At 33.2% G+C, this 24,024-nt stretch overlaps 1 long non-coding RNA gene across 3 annotated transcripts in view; it reads left to right on the forward strand.

Annotated features, from left to right (window-relative positions):
• Positions 1–4,903: 4,903 nt before the first annotated feature.
• LOC118198225 (uncharacterized) overlaps positions 4,904–24,024 on the forward strand; it is a 421,825-nt gene continuing 402,704 nt past the window's right edge. For all 3 annotated transcript variants that reach the window (XR_015041881.1, XR_015041882.1, XR_015041887.1), the window contains exon 1: positions 4,904–5,114. This is a non-coding gene — a long non-coding RNA (uncharacterized LOC118198225). The remainder of the gene's footprint in view (positions 5,115–24,024) is intronic.

Genomic DNA, 24,024 nt, shown 5'->3' on the forward strand with positions numbered 1-24,024 from the left:
ATTGAGACTTGATAACAGTTCGTACGTGTACTGGCTTCTTTATATAGGAACGAGAATTATCTAGGTATCTTAATTTTTTTATCTTATTTATTTATTTTTTCTGCAAATGGGTATTAAGCTTCTTTAATCAGAGCACGAATTTTAAAAAACATGCACAGTTCCGTGAATCTAGCTGATAGATAACAAAATTCTCTCCGTATGTCTCTTCATATTTCATAATTGCTGTCTTGCGTTCAGAATGTGCAGCTTTTCAAAATTTAAAAACGTATTTTAGTACGAAGCTTTTTATTACTAAACAGACTAAACAGGTGATGAGAATAAAGAATTTAAGGGGTGCCAAATTCTGACTAGTCAATTTAATACTCAACGAAAAAATAGAAAAAGGAAATTGAAAACAAAATTTTATCCCTAAAGTTAGATAAATTTCTGTTTAATTTTTATAATGTTCTATCAATTAAATGGTTTTGGATAGTGTATAATTTTCTTAGATACTTAGGCTAAATGTAAAATTTCCTTTTATTATATTAAGCATGGTCGGCTAAGCCAAAACTAAATTCCTATTATAAAGTCACCCACATTGTTATGAAAGGAAGACATTCTCAATGTGAAAACAATATTCAGCTCTATACATTATAAAAATTTTGATGTGGACACCCCATGACTTCCTTGTACGGCCTATTAAATTACACATATTTTTTGCTGCACTTCATTTCAACTTAAATAAGCCCTCGGGGCAAGACGCGCCAAGCTCTGCTTCGGGTAAGGCCAGCGATCCGCACAACATTAATTGAAATCAAAATTAAAAAAAAATATATAATTACATTGTCAACAAGACCCATTTTAGATACGTAGTTAAATATTCAGTTAAGCTACATCGGCAGTTGTGTTGCATAGTTTTTTTTTTTTTTTTTTTTTTTTTTTTTTTTTTTTATAGTCGCATATTGACCCATAGTTACTGATTTTATATTACCAATGCAAATAATGTTAGTGCAGCTTGCAAAAGCAGTATTAAGTACATTTCAAGATGGGCGAATGCGTCGTCTTACTTATATATCAAATAATTAGAGCACAGATGTAGTAGCATAGTCTTTTCAACATAACAAAAAAATGTGCTTATTACAAATAAAATTGGATTACGTACATGAACAATAAAACAATGAAAAGCCTCAATTATATACAACATATGCATATTGTCAAAACACCGAATATGTTGCTACCATTTAAACCGGGTTACATATGCAAGCAATACATCCTAAAAACTCTTGATTAAATACATGCTACTATTATTATTATTATTATAAGGGCACAAAAAAGCAAATATAAGGGAAAAAAATATAAAGTGAAAAATTTGACTCTCAGTGCCGAATTCCAACTCTATCTTTGTTCATATTTATAATCTTCATTATTGTCTCTGCAAAATATTTCAAATTTGAATAGTTCCTTTTAAAATCTTCCTTAAAATGCTTTCTATATTTTTCTCTTGCACTCCGGGTAAGCATACGTTCATCGACGAAGTGCCTGGCGTCCCCAACCTTATCACAAATTAAGCATTTATCTTTATCCTGTAGATAAATCCGCTTAAAATAGGCAGGGAAAAGCCCATGATTAGTCAGTACCTGATTTATATCAACGTTATTTATAATGTTCATCTTCTTGTTTAACTTTATAGTTTTCATTAACTCTTTTTCTTATTAGACGACTCCCAGCAAAAATTCCATTTTGTATAAATCCAGTTTTCCATTTTAGCAATGGTCTTTTTTCTTGAATCTTGGATATCAAAATTATCGGTCCCATCTCCAAGTGCTACCATTTTAGCAAGGGAGTCCGTCTTTTCATTTCCGACAATTCCACTGTGTGCTTTCGCCCAGTGTAATTTAACAATATGTTTTCTTTCGGCCTTTTTAAACAAGTCTTTTATTTCTTTCATCAGTCGATTTTTATGATCTGGTTGGGCGAGTGCCTGAAGCGCAGATAGGGCATCAGTATAAATAATATTTATAAAACATCGAAATGTTAATTTTTTATTAATCCAATTCAAAGCCTCTGTCAGTGCATATATTTCTGCTTGATAAACTGAATTCATTGGTTTAAATTTTATTCTCACATTGTCTATTTCCACTCCATGAAAATAAATGACCACAGCGCTACCTACTCCCCCATCAATTCCAGAACCATCTGTAAAAACGTCTATTTCGCCACCAGAAGGGAAACTCAAGATCATACAATTATCCAAATCGTGTCATTGGGAGAATAATATCCTCATTCTCTTCTTGAAAGGTCTTACTTCTGAGTACTTTTTGTCCAACTTCAGTATCTATAATAATTTTATTAGCTAATAGAAACTTTTTTGTAGCTGCTCCAAAGCATTGTTGAAAGTACTGCAGTGCTAAAACGAAGCCAGTAATCATAAATAGCATTATAATTGTACAAACGGGTACCTCGTGTGGCGAAAATTCGTCATACCGTGAAAACAACTAATAGATGAAATCCAATAATCACTTGATAAAACTGTTTTTACAGTCCTTCTCCAATACAGTACTGAAATGAATCTGTAATATATATATATATAAGTAAACAATTTAATTAATTGCAATAAATTGCTTAATACTTGCGCAAAAGCTGCAAAGTAATAAAATAATAATTTATTTCCTAATAGATTATTTAGTATATTATCTCCTTTGACAAAAGTAGTTACAATTCTATTGAAATAAAGTAACTTATCAGCACATTTAAAAATTGAACCTTGAAGGAATTTAAAATGGAAACTTTAAAAATGTATAATTAAACTTAAAAATGATAAACGAAATAATTATCGTCATTGACCTGAAATTAGATGAATTTTCAAGGGGAACAAACCAACCTTTTATCAATCAAAAATAATTAATAAATGCGAAGGTGTTTCGTCTTTTACTCAAGTAAGAATTATTATGACAAAAAAGCCTTTTAGTAATATGAATTTAAGCTAAGTAAGATGACTTTAAGTGAGATGAATTGAAATAAAAGTGCTGTTTAGAATTCAGTAAGAAAGTGGCTCTTACGTCAAGTTTTAAAATCAATCTTAAAATTGTTATATGTATTTTTTTAAAGTGGATTTTATTTTCTCACTTGAGAAAAGGCAGTCCGACCCCCTCGCCTTTAATCATATTAACTCAATGTAAACTTTGTAAAATAGTGAATCCAACACAATCTTTGTAAAAACAATTAAACAAGTAAGAAAAGGTGAATAAACTACCTCTCCGCACTGGCAAATCCCGAAGTGCCCAGCTCGAATGAAGCCCGAAGTGAAGCCCAAAATGCTTCAGATATTTTGGGGAAAGGCCCATCTCCATCGTTATCTTTTTTAGGTAGGAGACAGACGTCTTTTCCGAATGTTCTAAAAAGCTGCAATTATTAGCTGCCGGTACGGTTAGTTTATCTGCTTCATTTCCTAATGTACCACCATTAGCAGGGATCCAGATCAGCCGCGAACTCCTATGTTGCACGAGTTGAGCAAAGTATTCGTGATATTGTGGATTTAGTCGTTTTTGCTGTTTTCATCTCAATGTCTTCTAAGCTGATAAATGGGCTAAAATTGAATCTCGGAGAAAGCATGAATGTTTGTAAAGATATAGTGTCTCTGCGGTGATGGGGCACTCAAAATACATTGAAAGTTCTTTCGAGAGGCTAATGGTAGGGAAAGGGAGGCAAGAGACCCTCGAACAGTACACGGTGTGTTCCCTGTAAAGCCCGGGGCAGAGCTGAACAGTTAGTGGGATGGGACTATATCTGTACTATCAATAATGAATTTCTGGTGTCTCGCCCACTTCTATCTGTAGCTGATTAAATGCCCAGTGTATTTCAACTATTGCATTCTATTCCTCTCTTAAAGTGTCAGTATGCTATGTGCCCTCAAATAAAAAGGGCTATTGAAGGAAAAAATGTAATGCCATCAGCCTCAAAATAAAAAAAAATAATTATTTACCTTTTCAGCTCTATGGAAAGATTAAGCGCTTACTGAAATAGAACTCTTTTGAAGTCGACTTTGTGATTCAAAACTTGGAACAGAAATAGCTGTCATTGTATTTTCAAACTGGACAATTTAATAATTCAGGGCACAGTTTTAGAAATCATTTAAATAAAACTCTAGCCAAATACATTTGCACCTGGGTAGCGATTCACATAAGATTTTATCCCATACTGCGTGATGCAAAATCCATAATGCATCAATGTGTAATGCAGAACACAAGCTACAGAATATGTATAACCTTTGCAAAGCGGGCGCCCCCCACAGAAGAGGAAGATAGTCTGGAACCTTGGATGGTCCTCTTAGATAGTATGGAACTGTGGATGGCGATCTGGAACTGTGGATGGTTCACTATATCCTACGGTAAGAGACGGTTAAAAAGATATTGCACAGTTTACTAAAATTGACGCGCATTTTTTTTTCACTTATTTTGAAAATACCAAGAGTGTTTATTCTGGAACCAACTACTTAATTACTAGAGCTGATAAATGTACTTGAGAACACTCTAACAAAACACCGGCAGCCGAAAAAAATAATAATCGAGCATATTTACAGCTTCAGCTATTCCTCGTATAACATATCCATCCCATAAACATGCTTCCTTAACTACCGCGTAAACAGCATAAAGTAGCAGCGCGGTTCAAAATACAAGATACCGATTCTCTCCGAGACAAGGAGTTCTCATAATCTCTACCATGTGTCGCCGTGTGTCACATAACACATTAGTTCTCATGTTTACACTTAGTAGTGACGTGCTCTTCTGCCGTAGCAGATCATTCAACGGACCGTGGCAACCCTAGGAGGAAGGAAAAAATAGTGATGTCTTTATTTTGAGTAGCATTTATCTTTCTTCGTAAAAGGGAGGGGGGCAAGTTGTCAAGTAAAGTTGAGAGGTAAGAAAGTGCGCGAGGGAGGATTTATTTTTTGTCCTGTTTTCTGACTTGTTAGAGAGATTCTGAAAGCAAAGCCGGCTGGTTAGTTTGCTTTATTGTAAAATATGCAGTCGATCGTAAAGCACACGTTTCTGTTTTTGGCCGCTGTAACCTCTTGCATCTGAAAGCAACAGATAGCTGGCAGCTGGAGATATTCCTCCAGCAAGAAATGCAATTGTGTAAGTATTACTTTTTATGCCTTCTCAGGTAAAATATTTTTTTTAATTCATAAAATGATATTGGAAAGAGACGATCTGTTGGCAACTCAAGATTATCTCTTGGGGCCCGCACATAGTTAGTAGAATTTATTATTATAAACCTATTAATGACGAAAAGCTTCGTAATGCGTAAATAGTTTAATAACTTTAATCATCTTCAGGACTTGTTAAAAGTATCAGCAGCATCACTGAATACTGATTTAAACTTGCTGCTTCATTTCGATACTAACAGAGAATTATATTATATTTTAAGGTGCAACTTTCAAGGACATAAATATTTTAATGAAAATTGCATTAAAAACAATTTAAAATTTATTACGTGTGTAAATTTTGCCTTTGGTTTTGATGTTGTTTTTTAAACACTATTAACATATAATAAAATGCTGCACAGAAAACAAATAAGAAATATTGTGCAGTTGATGGTAGCAAAACATCTCTTAGTTTGATTTCCAATGTACTCGAATGTAAAAGCCTTTGTTGCCACATTTTAAAGGATCACAGGTATAATTTAATAAAATGTTTTGTTTATTAAGCTTTCTAAGCAATGATCTTCAGTTACTTACCAAATAGCCCCACGTGCTTTGTTTTAATCAACGATCTAATCTGAGTTTTGTTTTCTATAGAATTCTAATTAAATTATCATAAAATTATAAAAAAAGGTTTTTTTTTTTTTTTTTTTTTTTTTTTTTACCATGACACTGTCTTTTCAGTTATTCAGTGAATATGACGTACAACTCTAGCCCATAATATGGATAGATATACACTAGTGGCCAAATTGTGGAATTCTTTTGGAGATATTTCATTTTTGAGGGCTGATGGCTCAAAAATGTAATAGCATCACCTTATTTTAGGAAGCTAGCATTAAGCTAAATATCATTTGAAGGATTATTTAATCAAGAATGTAATATATCTAATTTCTTTTGTTATCTGTGTTCTGTCAAAAGTTATGACAGAATAATTGGGGGGGGAATGCATAACTTGCTTAAGTTGATAAAAAAGGCTTTCCTTCATTTGAAAGTGGCGTGTGAATATAAAAGGTTTGGACAGCCAATCAGATACTATCTTGTTCAGTTAATTAGATAAGAGGATTCAACTATTGATTCCATTAACTGGAGTTCAGCGTATGATATTTATCAATGTGATATTAGATTGTTCTCAAGTTGGTTGGAAATCTATGCATTCTTTAATTCGCCAAATTTTTAAAAGGTAATAAAATTACAGAAATGATTCAAAGCATTAGCTGGTTACCCCGAAAGCTATGCAAGAAAACATTAAGTTACATATAGTAAGATATTGGTGAAAAACATATAGAAAAATTGGTGAAAACTTAAATAAAGGTAGCATTTCTAATTTTTGAAGAGGCATAAGAAAATCAGTTTGATTTACAGAAAATGGAGTGAATAGAATATGACAGTTCACCTGCACTTGCGGTGTGAGTTGGGGTGTGAGGTGCGGGTGTGGTCAGTGACGTTTGCGGAAGGGCGGCTACGTCATGCATGGTATCACCGGAAGAGGTAGAGATTGTGGAGGAGTTCGCATGCTGCTGGCATGGAATTTTATTAGGCAACATTAAAAGTTTAGGTTTGATCGAGTGGCAACCGTGGTAACGGAAAGCGTAGGTTACTATGACGACGCGACAGTGTCCTTTTCTGGAAAGAAATTACTGTTAAAAATATTGTAAAATTGTAAAAAATAAATTTCATCCTTTAGTTTCACACATATATATAATCATTCACACATAGGCTTTTACCGAAAGCTTTCTGACACCTGAGGGTCTCTCTTTCACAGTTTCACAGTCATTTTTTTTTTTTTTTTTTTTTTTTTTTTGAATACCCAGGTGCCAGTCCCTTCCCACAGAGAGTGTTTCAGGATTCTTTATATAACTGATGACATCCCACTTTGATAAGAGATTATCTTTTCTTGATTTTCGGAAGGTTTTGTTAACGAATTTTCAGCTTGTGTATTTTTTCTTTGTATTCCAGCTATTTTACAACGTGTATGATGGTTATTTCCTTGGTATCCTTAACGGCGCTTATTTTTGAATTTAGTGATTGATTCAGAAAGTCTTTATTTTAGATGTAATTTTTTTTATGTTTTCGTATACTTTAAGATGATGATACTTATGATTTCCTATATACTTAGAATTATACCTTATTTCTTAAATCTTCTGTTCATAGTACCACATTTACTTTCCGTAATCTTAATTCGATTCCTTATTTTTGTTGTTTATTCCATTTTACCCAGAATTCTTTCATGCCTTTTAACCCAGTACTTTTAACTCATTTGTTGCATTTTACGAGCATAATTATTCAGTACTGCGTTTCTATTTATTATATTACTTAATTTTAGATGTAAATTTTTAGCTTGTTTTATACATTTCAACCTTCATAATATTTAATGTACTCTAATTTTTAACTAATTTATTATATTTTTACACTATATACATGATTTTTATTTGATTTCTTTCATATATTTTAACCTTCATAATTTCCAATATAGTCTTAATTTTAACACAATTCTTATATTTTCAGATCATATACTTTTATTTAATTTTAGATATAAATTTTAACTTATTTTCTACTTTTTAGCATTTTTAGTTTCCAACATACTCTGATTTTTAACTAATTTGCTATATTATCACACTATGTACATGACTTTCATTTAATTTTTAACTACTTTCATACGTTTTAACCTTCATCATTTCAAACAGGCTCTTAATTTTAGCTTAATGCCTCTATTTTCTGACTTTATATAAGCTGTATTGAATTTTAGATATTATTTTTAACTTGTTTCGTACATTTCAAACCTTCGCAATTTTTAACGTACTCTAATTTTGAACTTGTTTATTACGTTTTCCTACCATATACATGAACTTTAATTAATTTTAGATATAATTTTAATACTTTTTAGATTTTTTTTACATTTCTAGGTTCCAACATACTCTAAGTTTTAACTCTTTTTTTATAATTTTCGATTGTAATCACGCATTTGATTTTACTATTTCAGCTAAATTTACATATTTAGATGTCATAAACATAGAGATATTTTTCAATTAAGCATTTTATTTTACAACCGATAACTATTATTTATATCCAATGCGTTAAATAGCCCTTATTTAGTCTTTATAGTACTATTTTAATTTGCCAATTCTACAATTTATCATTCTGTAGCACTCTTACCATGACTGACTGTACAATTTTACCTCATTATTAACTTCATCGCATTTTCAAATTTTAATATTTCCTGCACATTCTGATATTTCCTTAAAGTTTTACATCATTTTTATCTGAATGCATGCTTTTAAGCTCTTCAATGTTATCAATGTTCGGTTTTGAATCTCGATTCTCATTAAGCTAACTAAGATTCCGCATTTCTAGAATGAATTCACTACTTTCATGCATAATTTTAGAACCATATTCACAGTTTCATGTATACATCCTGAAGTCTTTCTTATAATTTTGAACGCTTAATACCTTTCATTTCAGTATTTTTTTTTATAATTGACTGCATTGCATACTATTATTTTTAAACTTTAAATGTATCGACTATGAAAATTTTCACATTATTGCCTTTTTCCTGCAACTAAGTACGGGTATTTCTGACTTTATTGACAACTTTCACGTAAAATTAACGATTATTTAAATTACACATACAAAAGAAATGCCTGTGATAAACATTTTCAGTATTGAATGAGAGGTGAATGACCATTGATTTTACCCATTGGTTATTATTTAAGCTCTTGAAATTTTGTTTAATCTATATAATTTTATTTCTAGTGTATAATGTTAACACATTTCTTCGAACCTAGTCCAATTCCAACTAAATTTCCCTAGACAATCACATATGTAGTCTATTTTTTAATTCCTTATACTAGGATTTTCTTTCGTGAATGTCAGTTTTCATTAATTTATTTACCAATTTATTCTCTTATGAACGAAATCTTGTGAAACAATACCATACCTGTACACAACATATATATATTTAGAGAACGAACCAAAGAAAGAAACAGTAAGAGACATTTTACCAAAATCTCCGCTATACATATTTTTGAATATTTTAACTTTCATCCATCTCGAATACAGAAAATTTATTCATAAATACTCATTATATCAGTTAAATATTCCTTACTAATACCCATTTAATGAAGAATAACCCCTTTAGAATGTACAATTACACCCAAATAAGTGTTCCATTTTCCAATAATTGTACTGTAGGGTTTATATTTATTTTAACTAACATTTATTTTAAGTTTAAGCTATCTTTACTGTCAAGCCTTTACTTTCCCCTGGAATTGCCAATGCCAGAGTATGTAAATTTTAGTAGAACGCGCAAAGTATTCAAATTTTCAGCGGAAGTATTTTTGAGTTAAATAGAAGGGAAACGAGTTTGTAAATTTGCTTTCTTGATTCACAAGCGTGAAGGTTGCTAGGTAGAAATTTAAGAACCGCGCGTTTCGGCCTGTGAGCCTACTTCGGTAGTTTGTTGAATCTTTCAACTTCTTATTCAGAAAGGTTGCTGAAATCTCAGCTGTATCTTAGAACGCGGTTAAGTTAGTCACGTTTATAGAGCCTCGTAGGTTTATTCATCCTTGTTATTTATTCATCCTGATTATTTATCTTTAGCTGTACTTTTCGATTTTTAGTTAACCGCCGGGTCGGCGTAGTTTGTGAGCGTCAAGCTCACAAACTACGCCGACCCGGCGGTTACAGAAAGCTTAATAGTGTTACTAAGTTCCCAGTTTACCCTTTGCCGGTTATAGAGGAAATTATTAGAAAGATTAAGTCTACGAGATACATGACTACGTTGGACTTAACGTCTGGCTACTATCAAATAGCTATGAGACCCGAAGACATACATAAAACCGCGTTTATCACAAAATCGGGCACTTATGCATTTTTACGCATGCCCTTTGGGTTGTGTGGGGCCCCGTCAACATTCCAGAGAGGTATGGACATTGTTCTAAAGCCTGTCTTAGGAAAATCGACTTTAATCTATCTAGATGATATAATTACAACGAGTAGTACGTTGGAACAACATATTAAAGACTTAGAAGAGGTTTTTAAATTATTAAAAAGAGGCCTGTCTTACAATTAACGCATCAAAATGCAAGCTCGCAAAGAACTTAAATATCTGGGTAAAAAAATTTCGCAAAAGGGTATAGAAACTCAGGATTCAAAAATAAAAGCCATCAAGAATTTCCCACCTCCCAACACCGCCAAGAAACTTTCTTCTTTCCTTGGGTTATGTTCTTATTATCGGTCGTTCATAAAAGATTTTGCGAATATTGTTGAACCCTTGTTAGTAATTAAAATAAAGAAAAGTAAATTTACGTGGACAGCAGAAGCAAATACTGCATTTGAAAGGTTAAAAGAAGCGCTCATCAATGCCCCTGTTTTGAAATTCCCGGAAGGGGACGAAAACCTGGAAATTGCAGCAGATGCGTCGGAGTATGCCGTAGGTGCGGTTCTCATGCAAAATGGCCATCCTTTGGCATTTTTTAGTAAAACTTTAAACCCTACACAAAGGAATTATACAGCTACAGAGAGAGAAACATTAGCCGTATTAATATTAGTATTGTACACAAATTTCGAGTTTATTTCGGCAAAGCGCCAGTAACAGTCTTTTCGGATCATGCGGCTGTTGGTAGACTTTACTCGGGGAAAAACCTAACGCCCAGGTTAATAAGATGGGCTTTAAAACTTCAAGAGTATAACCTAGTAATTAAATATAAACCGGGTAAGGAAAACAATGTTGCTGACGCACTATCTCGTATAAAACTAGACGATGAAGGCAATGAACTCAAATGCGCTGTGTTGACTTCAAAAATTTTAGATTCTAGAGAAACAATTATTGCTGAATTGAAAGCTGATCCTGAATTTGGAAGTATCTATGCGTATTTGAAAGACCCAGAAAGCTTTGAACACACAGATATCGATTCAATAAGTAGAGCAGAAGACTATGAAATAATAGATAATTTATTATTTTATACGAAAACAACAAATGAAAATTTCGAATATAAACCAGTCATCCCACCTCGCTTCGATTAAGTATTTTGAAGGAATTACACGACGCGAAAACAGCGGGTCATTTAGGGGTCAGAAAGACTTTAAAAAGGGTACGCGAGGCGGTATATTTCCCGCAATTATACAAAATAGTAACTGCGTATGTCAGGTCCTGCAATCAATGTCAGTTAATAAATGATATTAATTACAGCCCGGCCAGGTACTTAAATAGCATTTGCGCTACATTTCCGAATGAAATTTTAGGCATAGATCTTCTTGGTCCTTTCCCCCAGAGTGAGTTAAATAAAAATCGTTTTCTTTTAGTAATTGTAGATCATTTTTCAAAATGGACAGAAATTGGTCCACTTAAACGCGCATCAGCCAAAACAGTCGCAGATGCATTCTTACACAGATACATTTTAAAATACGGTGCACGATAAAAGTCATTAGCGATAACGGGAAACAATTCGTTAGCCAAATATTTGAAAACATTTGCACTGGGCTTGGCATACGTCAAATCAAAATGGTTCCGTATAGACCACAGGCAAACATCGCAGAAAGAGTTAATAAAAATATTGTAAAAATAATAATCATAAAATAATAAGTTATGTTAGCACACATCACAAGCGCTGGGATGGCTACATAAATGAATTAGCTTATGCTTTAAGAACAGCAAATCATGATACTACGGGAAAAACTCCAGCAGAATTATTTTTAGGACGGAAGTTAATTACGCCACTAGATAAATTATTCTTTGTGCAACAAAGTGAGCAAGAATTCAAACAAAAAGATATACAGAAACTCATTGACCAGGCGGTTAAAAGTTCGGATACGGCAAGAAATAGACAGAAATTGTACTATGATCGAAAACGCCGTGAAGCAGATTTTAAAGTTGGGGATAGTGTTAAAGCGGAAATTTTCTTTATCAAGTGCCCCAGACAATTTTTCTGCAAAGTTTGCTCCAAAATTTGAAGTTCCCTATGTAATTCAGGAAATCAAGGGAGTCGTATTGTACCTTAAGAACGAGAGAGGGGAAATCTGTAAAGCAAGTCCCGACCAGGTGAAAAAATATTATAATCAAAATGATTTTGAAATCCTTAAAAGTTTCTTGCAGGACTCAAGCGCGAAAAAAGTGGAAGGCCCAGAAGTAACGCCACCCGCTCCACTACCCAAGAAGCAAAGAACAGAAGAGGAACCTAGCCATTCTACAAGTCATGCTACGGTCCCGAAAAGAAGAAAGGAAAATGTTCAGACTCCAGGATTTAAGAAATACAAGAAATCAAAGCCGCCGTGTAAAGAATCTTTGGTAAGAGGAAAAGACCACTTACAACGTCCCGCAGTAGAAATTCTGCGTCGAGGAAACCACTTCCAGTGCCAGATAGTCAGGAGCAAACAAGGCCGCCATTCACGAGAACAAAAAGACAGCAGGAGGAACGAAAAGACCACCACCAACAGAAGAAATTCAAGCACGATTCCAGACCGGAGGCCGCCAAGACCAGCCGTCCAGGGGCAAAACGGAAAAGACAGGAACCCGACGACTACCACTCCAAGAGGCCGGCGTACAGAGGGCGAAAAAGAAAAATCACCATGGACGAAACTCGAAGAACCCAAAGGAGACGATTGACTTCGATGAATTCCATAACGTGGGAGCAGTTCTGCCAGAAAAGGATGTCGGAGTTCCAATCATCAAAAACTCAAAGATAAGTTAAAATCTTCTATAAATTTTTTCTTTTGTTCCGAAATTTTATGCGTAAATACGAAGCTCTATGTTTTGACGGAAGTCAATTTATCTCGGTTGAGACTTAGTTTTGTTTTACTTTATTTAGCTTAGGCAAAAGTATTATTTTATAAGTATAAAATCTAAGAGCAAGCAGTTCCTGTTGGTCGAAAGACTAATTCTGTTATGTTAAAGCCAAAATTTGGCCGAAAGTAAAATAACTTCGTATTCTTGTATTAATGAGAAATTTAGTTTCAGTGCCGCCAGTTTGGCGAAGAAAGCGTGAGGTAAAAATTTTATTTTTATCTTATTCATTGTATGGTAAATTGTAAAAATCATATGTATTAGAATTTTGTAAATATACGTAAATACTTGAAAGTTATGTAAAAGTAGAATTTAGTCTAAAAGCATAAAATTTTAGATGCTAAAAGTAAATACTCGAAAGAAATGAATTCAAAATTAAGTATTCAACAGTAGATAGAATCATGCTTTAGAGCGAAAGCCTGCATGTCTAAAGATGAATGAGGGGGAATTTAGAATGAATGTGTTTTGCAGGGTTCTCCACCTACACTTGAATTTTAAGAATGTTAAACATAGCTCATCGAGTTTCAGTATGTCGATTAAGGTGTGTCTATTTGGTCGTTGAATTCTAACAAATCATTGTGGTTAGGGGAAGTGTTGCAATACTAAAACACGAATATTCCCGTTTGACACCACACATGGTGGAGAGCCAGGGTAAAGTTAAATTCATGTTTGAATACTTGAATGAATGTGAATTAAGCAGTAATTAAGGAATATAAAACGATCAAAAACAAAAACTTTATCCAGTGTTAAGAAAGTGTAAATTATAAGGTATTTAGAAGATACTGATACTTATTCCTTCCAGATGCTGGAAGGAAGAGAAAGGATTGATTGCTGAAGTCCAGGAAAGGTTCCTGTAAGAAGAGATGGTAAAATGATGTATCTACAGAAATTTTTTCTAATTTTTGAGAAAACAGTTTGTTTTATGTAAACGATGCTCTTGAATTTTAGTTCAGAATGTGGAAACTTTTCAACAGGTCGTTTCTAGGACCTGCTTCCAAGTTTACCAAATTCTGGCAGCGGCAAATGTAGGGTTTATATTTATTTTAACTAACATTTATTTTAAGTTTAAGCTATCTTTCCTGTCAAGCCTTTACTTTCCCCTGGAATTGCCAATGCCAGAGTATGTAAATTTTAGTAGAACGCGCAAAGTATTCAAATTTTCAGCGGAAGTATTTTTGAGTTAAATAGAAGGGAAACGAGTTTGTAGGTGTGCTTTCTTGATTCACGAGCGTGAAAGTTGCTAGGTAGAAATTTTAGAACCGCGCGTTTCGGCCTGTGAGCCTACTTCGGCAGTTAGTTGAATCTTTCAACTTCTTATTCAGAAAGTTTGCTAAAATCTCAGCTGTATCTTAGAACGCGGTTAAGTTAGTCACGTTTATAGAGCCTCGTAGGTAGGACCTTGTTATTTATTCATCCTGATTATTTATCTTTAGCTGTACTTTTCGATTTTTAGTTAACCGCCGGGTCGGCGTAGTTTGTGAGCGTCAAGTGAACGCATCTGTAACTTCTAAAGTGGAATAAAAAGGCAGTTAAACTCTTCTTAAGAGTTTGTGTAATTTCCAGTTCATAGCAGTCACTACTACTGTTGCGGGCAAGTTGGGACCACGCAACATCACAGTACATATAAGTTTGCATTATAGGAACTTTCTATGCATGTTCGAGAAGTGTAATTCAATTAATGCTGTTAAATATTACCTTTTCCCTTTTCTACGTTTTCTCAGGCGAAAACTCCAAAGATCATTCAACTTTCCAACTCCAAAGGCTGTTTAAATCATTCATCTTCTCCCGCAGAATTTTCTGAGCACCAAATACCTACCTTAGAACTATTTTCTTAAGAACTAAATACGAAAGAAACATTGTCTACTATAGAATATTTACTGTTTTATCCAAAACGAGGATAGAACCTTTACCAAATTTAAGCCTTTTTACCCAGAATTCCAACAAATTTGAGAAAATATCCTATAGAAAGCAACTTATGTACCTAAAAATGAGTCTTAATAGATTCTTATCGGCTTGAGATTTACTATCAGTGGGAAAAACCTGAAATTCACTTTATCTAGACTTGTCTCTATACACATAAAACCAGGAATCATTGTGTAGTGTAATCAGCATTTTAGATAATTTAATACTGATTTAAACTAATTTTAATTAACTTTACATTAGGATTTTTTAAACGATAAACATATTTATGCTAGATTAGTCACAAACATTATTGGGAGAAAATGCAATTAAATATCCAAGATCCACATACTCACTAAAAAAATCCCACTCATTAGGAACAGTAAAACTTCAGGCATATTTCCATGAAATGTGAAATCTTATAAAGGATTACTATAAAACCTGAGTAACAAATTATTTCCTATAAGCAATATGTGGTTAAAAAGAGTATTCCTATGATAACTTATCAACTCTTAAGAATTAAGAGTAAAGTAATGAAAAATGTTTTCAGGAATTTTCCTTCATTTTCTAAATCTACACGTTTATATGAAAGAGAAAATTCAATGAAACTGCCATTTTTCCATTTCTCCTAACAGACAAAGCCGGAATATTTCACTTTTCCATAAATTTAGCTTTAGACTTACTTTCAATGGAAAAAGAAAATAACTTTACTTAAAAAATAGGATATCTTCTACTAAAAGACCTTGAAACAATTACAACTAGATCTATATTTGTCACTCAGTGGTTCAGTTTCAAACCAAATTTTGATACTTTTTAATCATGCATGCAACAATTTTCACCTTCGAATTAAATTTTAGACGACTTCAATAGATATTTCAGGGGCTATTATACTCATATTGTGTAAAAGACTTCCAGTTTTGATTATTTTAATTTATTTTATTGAGAAATACATTGATTATTTTCAGAAAGCTTTACAAAAACAGAAAAATTGTTTCCAATACCTATTCTAGAAATACTAATAAATTCTGCTATAGAAAGAAGATTCATTTCATAGAATAACTTTAGACTCTATTTTCAAAGAAACAAGACACTGCAGATGGTAACATAGCATCATATTATCCATATATTTCTAAAAATATACATCAATTTCAGTAAGGCAAATTATCTGCAGAGCTTTCAAATACAGATATATTTTTAAATGAAACTGCTTAACATGCCGCACTTTTACTTTTAATTATTTAAATAAACCCAACAAATTAATAAAATATTTCAATTTTCGATGAAATTTAGTACATCTATACAGTCATTGAATTCATAAAATACCAAATACTGAAAATAATAAGAGTAAAACCATCATCATTTCAGAATTTAAGAAGAGATTTTCGATAATGAGAGTGAAAATATACTGATCTTCATACAAGATTTTTTTATCATTTGACACCACAAATCTCACTATTTCGTAGATTCATAGAACATTTACCAATCTTTTTCAAAGAATATATATCATTTAACATTAATTAGAGAGTTCTATGAGAGTTTAACTGCAGGTGTGTCCCGAATGATACTAAAACTTTCAAGTATTTTTAATCGTTCTAGAAAATTTATGAATAATAACGATATTTCATAAAAGCTTGAAAACCTCACGTGCTATGATACAGACTCAAAAATATAAAAATATTTTCAAAATCTCAATTCCCATAGAAAATTTTAGAATTCTTGTGTAAAGTTATATCCGAAGTTATATCACTTCAGTCGAACTTGAAGACAAACCAAGCCTATCACGTGATTGGATACATTTCTACTATTTTTTCGAAAATAGAAGTTTATATTCTTCATATGCAAACTATTACAACGAGTCAATTTCATTTTATACCTATATTACTTAACATTTTCTACTGTATAAAGCTATTTCAAGTGTCGTATTCGAAACTCATATATACTCTCATTATCCAAAAATTTCACAAAATACTACAGTTATACAATGCGAAATAGAAGAAAATCTGGTTAATCTATACTATAGACAGAACATGAACTAGAACGCTTAAGAACTACTTAAAAAATATATTGAACTATTTAAAAAATTAATCACATTTTATATAATTGTAACAAGGGATTAGGGAAATGAGGGCTAAACTAGGATATCTACTATCCTAGTAATGGTAGTTTAACAGGCTCTCTCTTCCCTAATCGCTTGTTACAATTATATAAAATGTGATTAATTTGTTGATTAAGTGGCGAGATTCTGCTGTTTGTCTCGCAAAATGTATTCAGTCTTTTCCTTTGAAATTATCAGCAAAAGTGAAATTTTCCAATTTACAGATGCTGCTGATTTTGGGCGACTTGAATTGCCAATATTATTTTAACAGCATTTCACGTATATGAGTCACATGCAACAATACAGCTAATATGATCCGTTCTTATCTATGAATCGTAAACAGGCATCAAATTAATATCCATACAAATTGTCAACCAATACGTTTCTTAAAAATATTATTGTAATAGAAATTAAGTTGTAGAACTAATGCCAAATAACTCTCATATATCTACTATATTATTGACTAACTTACAAACTAAGAAGCTCTGATACGAGAGAGATTTATTACCGAAACATATCGAGAATTGTACTCTTGTTCCTTAACTTATTTATGGTTCCTTTGCCATACGCAGTGTCGCGCCAAAATAAACTTCTCTTCGTTCCCTAGAGTTATGTGACAAGGAAAAACTTCGAAACAAAATTATATCTACTTATATTCTTTCCAAATGTTTCGTAATTTCATAAATTAGTCAAAAGTTTAAGAATAATACCATAAATTAGTCAACAAGGAAACCGTTTTATTTCAATCCTTATTAATTTTGCTGTATTCCATCTTAATTATTTTGTTGATTTTTCGCTCTCATTTTGAACTGCATATTTTTAAGCTCTTTGCCATCTTGTTCTGAGTGCCGAAATACTGATTTGAATGGAAAATTTAAATATATATATCCTTTCCGAAGATATTTCTTCTTCTTAAAACTGACAAAAACTTAGAAACGTTCCATAAATCAGTCAACAAGGAAACTATTTTACTGTGCTTCTTCAGAAATTTTCTACGATCAATCTTAATTCTTTTACTGTCTTTCCTTCTCAACTCAGAACTTTAAAAATTGTATAATGTGTTTAACCTTTCTGTTATTTAGCTGTGCACCCAACCTCTTTTGCAATACCCGTAGAATATTTCCCCATTTTAAATATTTATAACCCGTCTCTAGCCAAGCCTTCACGCCTTCGAAATTCCAGTTCCTGGTACCACGATAAATAATAAATAAAAAAAAAGTTCTTTCTGTTTGGTTAAAACGTTTTAAAACACATTTCACAAATTTTACATTTTAGTAACTTGCTAACTCATGGTACAGTTTCACAAATTTTACATATTAGTAACTTACAAACTAACACTAGACTAAATTGCCGCTAGAAATGGGAAAACTTTTAGAATTTTTTCGATTGCCCTTTTGTTATATTTAATACGTGTACCTAACCTGCGTTTTACTTTAAAATTAATTTGTTAATAAATTAAAGTTAGTTTAATTCTCTCTGTTAAGTCGATCTTTTAAAACAATTTTTGAACCTCTTGTACGGAAACATTTTTTTTTTTAAATGTTGTTTATAATGTATTTGGGATAACAATAACAATTTTATAGTTTTACAATTTGATATAGACTTTTCTTTTTACTTTAATTACCTTACGTTTGTTTTTCTGAATTTTTTAGCCATTTCTATTTTTAAAGTAGTCAAAAGAGTCATCACAGAATTTCAACATTTGCATTATTAGAGAGAATGGACAATAATCTTTGAATGAAGTTAATTTGGAATAAAACGTATTATTTACCGATTTCTGCGAATTTTTTCAAAATCTGTTACCAGCTCGCAGTAAATTTGACGAATTTTAAAATTAAAATAATGGATTTTGTTTAAAGATTTTATCCTTTGCGATGTCATTTGTAATGTATTTTTGCCCATGACTGGATACCGAAAGATCTGAATTTACTTACATCTAATCAAGTTATTGGTTTCTGTAGGACGTCTTTAAGTATAAATCGATAAAGCTCACCACACTGACTTATTCTCGCTATAGGTTTCGAGATAAGACAGCTTGTAGAGACATGAGGTATTTTTTGAAAGAAAGAGAGAGGAAAAATGAGCAATGCACTCACCGGAACTCAAACCACGAACCTCTCGAATATGCGTCGAGTGGGCTCATTACTATACCACGAAGGCATGCTAAGAAGGCAGGAGAAATACCTTATATACTCCTCCCCTTAAAGGCCGACTGCGGATTAGAAGAGCGACCGAATTGCTAAATCCTGGTGGTGGAGAATCAGCATTCACCACCTATTTAGTTCGGGCGCCACTGTAGAGTCATTAGGAATTTTAAAAGTAGGAAAGATGAAAATGAGCAATGTCCTCATCTGGACTCGAATACGCGCCGAGTGTGCTGACCACTATACCACGAAATATTTGCTAAGAAGGCAGGAGAAATACCTTATAAGCTGATTACCAAAATTGGAACTACTCTTATATGCGCCCTCAGGTTGCCACATTTTTGGCGAGAAACTCCACGGCGCCATATTACTATCTACACTTTTTGTCTACATTTCGAACTTTAAGCCTAAAATATCTCCAAAAACGCGGTTTTCGCACATGCAAAAACCACGTTCTGAACACACAATTTAAGCTAAAAATCCGAAATAAAAACAAAAAATGTAGATAGCAAAAACGTAAAGATTCTAACAAAAAATATTTGACAGGAATCCATGTACACAAGGATATGTCTTAACTTAAAAAAAAAAAAAAAAAAAAAAAAAAAAAAAAAAAAAAAAATCTACGAATTGCACAATCTGGGCGGGAAATAATCTACGAACTACGCACATCTCGCTTTAATAAATTAACATAACAGCAATAAATTTCAAAGAATACTATGTGCACAGCATTCTGTTTAAACTTTAAAAAATCTAGGAATTGCACAATCTAGGTATTGCGCACAAATCAACAAAATAAACTAAATTAACTAAAATAAATTGCAAGCAATTTAATTAACAACAGAAATTCATAGTAAAAAAGCAATGAACAAAACATTCTACAAAATAAAAACAATAAAATAAAATGCACTTATCATAATACATACGTGAATAAAATTTCGACAGTCACACAACGTCTGTGAACAAAAGTGCCACGATTTTGCTACATCACATGTCTTTCTGTGATTCAAAATTTCGAAAGTAACGATAATAACTTCCTCCAAAGTTAACTTACTGCGTGAAAACCACGATCCAAAACTTAAACTCCGCTGACAGCCACATACTTTACCAGCAATCATTTGACTGCAAACGCACACAAGCCTACCAGAAATACCATTCTTCGTCCGAGTTCTCATATCAGCTCCGCATTTTGGACACGCCAAACTCCGTTTTAAAAGTCCTGACTCCCACAGAAATTCCAAAAATGCACTTCTATCCGCATGAACACACCTGTGAACAAAAGACTCGTTAACAACTCAGACATCGTACCTTTTAATACTAAATTTACTTTGCACACAATCTAAAATACGCGACTGAAATCTTGCCACCACATCTCTCATTGCAACATTCAAAACACGCACGACATGAACCAACGATCATTTAAACCATTGCAGCAAAAGAGTTAGGTTTTAACGTCAAAAGGTTTGGAATACAAACAGCATCGTCCACTAAACCATCCCACAGCACGGAATCGCGTTAAAAACCAGCGCAGAACACATATCACCACATTTGGTGGTCTTATGGCGCATATAAGAGTAGAGCCCCAAATTTACACTTAGGGCATTATAATCGGTCTCATATGAAAAGGCACAGTTACTTTTTTGTAGGCAGACACAACTTCCTAAAATCAAGTTTTCTACGTTCAAAAGTTACTTAAATGTTTTAATCCTCCAAGAGTTATGGACGTAAAATTCCGTAAAGAAGGATATTTTTCCATTCGTTACATATGAAACTTCCTGCCAATTCCTGATGTACCCGCCTTCAAGTTGGATGTACATTGGAAAAAAATGAGTCAAAGTATAAAGTGGGCGGTCATTTTGGAATTATATTCAAGAAAATATCATATATTCGTTACATTTTGGGAAAATTTGGAATTTAAGGACCAAACCCATAAAGCTCGGAGGGTTCAGATAGTTTACGAGATTTTAAGTCTTTCACCAATGGGAACTGTGACTAACCTTTCGGTAGATGTTAAGTGACTTATGGACAAGTCTAAAAGTAAGGAAAGAAACTTATGAAGGGTGTAAAAGACCCTTTATTTTAAGCTCAATAAGATGATCAGAAGTAGCTTCTGGTGCTTATGCGCCCGACAGCACTTACGGCGAGGAACTGAAAGTAGTAATTCAAATATTAAAGCTAAATTCAAATAACTACTAAATTTAAATAAAGGTTGCACAGAACAATTTAACTCGAAGTTGGCTCAGAAACTTCACTGATGTGAATGAACTATCGGCAAGTATAATGCAAGGCCGAAGACACAAATTCTTATCTTAAAATAGCAAATTTAGTAACGTGGTCTTCAAGAGGCAGAACACTCTCTAACTTAACAATCTCAAAACCTCTCTTTAAATAGACGGAACTCATTTGCATTCTGGCTGGAAAACGGAAAGAGAGAAGTGACAGTAAAGATTCAGAACGTAGAGTAACTGGTTATTCATACATATACAGTTTAGAAAGATGGAATGCAGTAATAATGCCAGTTATCCTAACTTATTGGGATTTATTTCAAGATTTCGAGTAATTGGGAAGACATGAAAATTTATTCCACACTTTTGGTCTCCTCCTCCACTTTTTCATGATTTCTTGAAATCTAGAGCGTCTGAAATGTAGTCTGTTAAAATTTCTTCAAATATATTTTACCAGACTCCACGAATTTGGTTCGCGACTGAATCTTGAAAATTTGAAACTGGAGTGTTGGAATAACTGGATATTTGGTAAAATGAAGGTCAATAACTGATGTTCTGCCGTATGCTGTTTTCAGGAATCTACCATAGCTCCTTTAATTTAACACATTGTACACTCAACATAGATTGAGAATATTCCTCTGTTTGAATTATTGCAGATTTTGTACGTCATGAGTACGAAATCTGCAATCATTCGGTTTGGCTGTTGGAGAACTTCAGCAAATTGTTTGTAAAAGAAAACTATGAAATGATATCGTCCGAGACAGCGTATTTCGCATTGTAGTGCAACAAAATCAAAGCATTTTTTCCACCATTTAATGCGATGCCGTTTTCTGAGCGAAAAGCTTTTCAATGAAAGAAACTTGTATTTTTTTAACAAGACATAGATAGTTATAAAGCCTCAATATTATTGGTCAGATTCCTCTCCCTTAGACTCCGCTATTCACTCTTATTAAGATAGTCTTACGGGATCAACTTTTCTGGACAATTGAGGTTGTCCAAAATGATGTGAAAAAAGGTCTAAGCATATATAGTAAAATATTGAGTCTATCAATGCTCTCAAGAATGTAAAGAGAGCTGGAATAAGAATGTACGTCTCGATGAACCAAATACATAGTTCTCCATAAATTTCTGCACTAATCCATAAACAGCTGCAACAGTTTCTTTATCTTCTAGCACAACTGCAAACATCATGCTAAAATCTTCGATTCTTTCTCATTGGGAAGGTAAGAATTTCCGACGTAAACAATAATTCAAAGGAAAACCTTCGTGATGTTTATAGTTTTCAACTAGGGGATGTCGTGCCTCTACGAAACTAAAACATTGCTGTTTGAGAATGTGTGTGTGTGTGATTATGGCAAAGCCTCGAGGGCTATCTGCCTAAGGGGAGGGATGCCTTCGTGGAAGACTTTCTAAGGGAAACTGTCTCGTATGCACGTTACAGATGGGAAAACAACGAAAACGCCCATGCAGCCAGCCCGTTCGCGGGATTCGAACCTCGGACCGAACTACCAGTGTTCAGCAACTTAATCGCTCTGTCGCTGGTGGGCGTTTGAGGATGATATTCGTTGTAAGCCTCTTGCACAACAGAAACGATCATCGTGAAAAATTAAGTTTTATTGAATAGATGTAGAAATCTTCACTTTGTATTGATTTATGGAGGAATAACACTATAGTAAGTTTTTCTTTGCCAGCTATTTGGCTTTCCCATTTTGAACAGCTCATTTTAATAATTAAATTTTTTTCGATGCATTAAATTTCTGGGAAAATGAAAAGGCTAAGAAGCTCCTCATTACTCCATAACGTAAATTTGCTTTAGGTTTTAAGCTGGAATCTGAAAAATCAAGATAAGATTAAATTTGTTTTTTAATTTTATGATAGTTAGACCTTTACACTTTTTGAAACTTAAAAAGTAAATTTTTCGAGTTGTTAGATTGTAATCCGAAGTCTTCAGACAACAATTTTAATTCCTGCGTGTTCAGAACCATTAAAAAGTGACATTTTATTCGATGTCATTTTTTCCCAGTCTAAGCACTAAATATTCGTAAAAGTCGTCAGTATATATAACGCTAAGTTTTTGTGCAAGCATCGCTATCCACTCAAGCTTATATTTATAGATGTGAGCATAGATATTTCGAAGCTGATTTCTAGAACCGTTTTTTTAAAGCAATCATAGCTTTTTAACAAGCAAAGGGAATTAATTTTCATTTGATTAAAATAATTGTATAGAGACTATTAGTGCATTTTTTAAACTATTTTTCTTGTATATACAGAAATATTTTATCTAAACGTTTTGTGTTTTAAATGTTCTGTTTGATAATTTTGTAGCGTTTGAAGTGGTATTTTATCCCATACCTCTTGAACAGCTTTCCAAAGTCAAGGAGGGTTGTAGGTCGACGTTTAAACAATCCGCATTTTAAAAGTCGTACAGCTATTAGGGTAATTTGAAGCAAGAGGGATGAAAAATGTGACCTGTCTTCGCCGAGAATCGAACCACGGACCTCTGGATACCCGCCTAGCGTGCAGACCACTACACCACGAAGGCGGGAGAAATACCTTATAAAGTTTAAAAGTGCAAAAATCCATAGGTGACACATCAGAATATCTAATAGGGATATGAGTGAAGAAAGGGAAGGGGCTTGATATTTGCTTCTTGTTCCAATTTCCCCGGAAAATTGACAGTGGATTTGAATGTGTGGCTGCTTGCTTTC

This window comes from Stegodyphus dumicola, chromosome 7 (genome assembly GCF_044657685.1).
Source record: "Stegodyphus dumicola isolate Sdum_Otavi_A_Nest chromosome 7, ASM4465768v1".
NCBI lineage: Eukaryota > Metazoa > Arthropoda > Arachnida > Araneae > Eresidae > Stegodyphus > Stegodyphus dumicola.